The sequence below is a fragment of the Elephantulus edwardii genome, unplaced genomic scaffold (genome assembly GCF_000299155.1).
Source record: "Elephantulus edwardii isolate Elephantulus edwardi_28Jun2011 unplaced genomic scaffold, EleEdw1.0 scaffold00445, whole genome shotgun sequence".
In the NCBI taxonomy this organism is placed as follows: Eukaryota; Metazoa; Chordata; class Mammalia; order Macroscelidea; family Macroscelididae; genus Elephantulus; species Elephantulus edwardii.
The window spans coordinates 101,355-104,823 of NW_006400195.1; the positions used below are offsets into that span (position 1 = coordinate 101,355).

At 39.1% G+C, this 3,469-nt stretch overlaps 1 pseudogene; it reads left to right on the top strand.

Moving 5' to 3' along the window:
- Positions 1-242: 242 nt before the first annotated feature.
- Positions 243-3,469, top strand: part of LOC102868658 — an 11,856-nt pseudogene continuing 8,629 nt past the window's right edge.

The following is a 3,469-nucleotide window of genomic DNA, read 5'->3' on the forward strand; positions in this document are numbered from 1 at the left end:
TGTGGTGCTGGAGAAGAGTATTGAACGTATGAACTGCCAAGAGAACAAACAGGTCTGTTCTAGAGAAGGTAAAATCAGGTTACTCCTTGGAGGCAAGAATTTTGAAGCTTCATTTCACATACTTTAGGCATGTGGCCAGGAGGGATAAGACCTTGGAGAAGGACATCGTGCTTGGAAGGGGAGAACGTCAGCACAAGATAAGAAGGTCCTGGATGAGATGGATTGACACGTTGACTACGACAATGGGGTCAGGTATGTTAGAGATAAGGTGAGGTTGGGTCAGGATAGAGCAAGATTTAGAGGCTTTGTTCATAGGGTTGCTATGAGTCATAGTTGAGTCAATGGCACATAACAGCAACAGTGAGGAGAAATCACTTAATTACGCTCATATGAAAAGAAGCTGTTGTCCAAATATAGCAAAGGGACACTATGGTTTAAAATTAAGAAAGTATGTGTCAAGATTGTATCCTTTCTCCATACCTCTTCAGTCTTTATGCTGAACAAATCATTCCAGAGACTGGAATCTATGAAGAAAACTGTGGCATCAGTATTGAGAGGTGACTTAACAATAATCTGTATTATGCAGATGACATAATTTTGCAGAAAGTGAATAGTACTTAAAGAACTTGCTGTACAAGATTAATATCCTTCAATATGGATTATATCTCAACATCAAAAAGACAAAAATCCTCACCATGGGACATGGCAGCATTACAATAAATGAAAAAAAAAATTGATGTCAAGGATTAAATTTTACTTGGGTCCACAATCAATTACCACGGCAGCCACTGTCAAGAAATCAAAAGACTTGTGAAACTGGTAAAATCTACTGTCTAGGGTCTCTTCAAAGTGTTAGAGAACCAGGATGTCAATTTAAAGACTAAGGTACACGTAATACAATCCATGTTTTTTTCAATTGTTTCCTAAACTTCTGAAAGTCGGATTAATGAATAGGGATGACAGATGAAGAATCAATGCCTTTGAATTATGGTGTTGAAAAAGAGCACTGAATATCCCATGGATCGTCAAAGGAAAAACAAGTCTATTCTAGAGGAAGTGAAACCAGTATATTCCTTGGAGGCAAGGATTGTGAAACTTGATCTCATACTTTTGGCACATTGTCAGGAAGGACAAGCAATAGAAAATAAGACCCTTGAGGAGATAGATTGACATCATGACCATAACAATGGACTTCAGCAAGCCATAACTGGTGGCGAAGGGGCAGGACAGGAAAAAGATAGGGAAAGAACAGTCCGTTGTTCATAGGGTTCTATGAGACACAGTCAACTTGAGGGCACCTAACAACAACAACAACACGGTTGGTGATTTTAAGGAGTGAATGCTTCCTGAGTGTTGTCACTTTATAAGCCTGTCTTTGTTTGTCTTAAAGTTTAGCCATGGAATAAAGGTTGTCTTTCCCTACATTTCTCTCCATTCTATCTAGAATTTTCTACTGTGATCCTTTTCCGAGTCGTCAGTTGTAGTAGCTGAGTATTATCTACTTCTCATCTCACGGTCATGGAAGATAAGGATCCATTAGTCCTTTGGATTTATTGTTTCAGGATATTTTTGCATTTCTTCCAGACAGGGAAAGATCACTAGTTGCACTTCAAAAGACTACCCAAAAAATGTTTTAAAATCCCTTTGGGTAAAAAGTAAATTTATTTTCTTTTGTTTTGAGTGAAAATTTACAAATCATATTGCTTCTTTTCAGTAATTAATACGCATTTTGTTTTATGGAATTGCTCAAAACCCCAGTCACTATTTACCAAAGTACTATATACAGCATTGTCTTTGATCTCTTTGTAAAAAATGCCAGTTGACCTTGATGTCCTCCAGGCATGGTTTCAAGGCTCCGGAACAATAATTCATTCTCTCAGAGTGTTTAGTTATGATTTAAAAAATTTACAAAGCATTGCCTCCTGTTGACTCTGCTATATACAGAAATGTAATTAAAGCATATACTAAAATGAATATAGAAAAAATCACCTGCCAGATGGCTGTATGGTCATGGGTATAGTTCTTTTTATATATCCATATCTGTTTGTCTTGCCTGTGTGCTTGTATATCTGCTGTTGACTATATTTTTAGTATTTCTGTGTCTGTTCTTACTTTTCATTATTGGTGCTGTGCTAATCATCCCCTTGTTGTTAATTGCCTTTCCATTTACTTATCTCAGTACATTACTTTTGTCTATTTGGGAGCTCTGGTAATTTAGTCGTAAGGAATTTTGCTGCCAACCTGAAGATTCATGGTTTGAATCCACCAGTTGCTCTTTGGAGTAAAGATGGACAATCTCTTCCCATGTAATTTACAGCCTCTGAAAACCCACTGTAGGGTCAACTATAAGTTGGTACTGACTTGACTAAACATAATAAGAACATTAGTAATTTACTCACTTTTATTCTCTTCTCTTTTCCTTCTCATCCATGGTAACTATCCAATTAAGTTGTAAACCTTTCTTGAGCATTTTATAATATAGGTCTTATATTTCATTCAGTATAATGTGCTTGAGATTCATACATACTATGTACTCATTTGCAAATTTGTTATTATTTTTGTAGCTCTGTTGATAAGAGCCCAGTGGTACTCCATTCTGCTGATAAGCCTTCACCTAAAAGCCACTCAGTTCTAACTCTGTGGATTGACAAACATAGTTCTGCCAAATGCTCAGCATCACCTTACTTTGCAAGCAAGCCTCTTGCCCATAAGTGCCCAGGTTTCTAGCTCTGTGTACTGGGAAGCCAGCTCCTATAGGTTTCTAGAGGGTCTCTTGGTTCTGTTGCTGCTCTTTCTCTGTCACTGATTCTTGGCATCTCTCTGACATCTCTAGTGTTACAGGTCTGTCAAGGAAGTTCACAGTGCAAGGATGCCAGGTCCAAGGGATGTGCACAGCTTCTGTGTCTTCTTGGGGGCCAAAAGGTCCCATTTCAACCTCTTTTGTTGTTGTTAGATATCAATTCAAATATGACTTGTAGTTTCCCTATGAGCAACAGACCTGAACATTGTCCTATCCTGTGTCATCCTCATCATCTCTGATACACTTGAGCTCATTGCTGCAGTCAGTGTCAATTCATCTGGTTGAGAGTCTTCCTCTCTTTTGCTGACCTTTCACCTTTCCAAGCATGATGTCTTTTTCCAAGGAATAGCCCTTCCTAACTACTACTTCGTGCTAATGCAAAACCTATACTTGGACCAAGAGGCAGTCATCAGAACAGAGCAAGAAAACACGGCAAGGTTCAAAATTGGGAAGGGTGTGCGCCAGGGATGTGTCCTGTCTCCGTATCTTTTCAACCTGTATGCAGAACAGATTATCTGGGAGGCTGGGCTCGATGAGGAGAAATCTGGGGTCAAGATTGATGGAAGATTCATCGACAATCAGTGTTATGCGGATGACACAACCCTGCTTGCTGAAACTGAAGAGGACCTGAAGCGCTTGCTGCAGAGGGTCAAGGACTGCAGCCTCCAA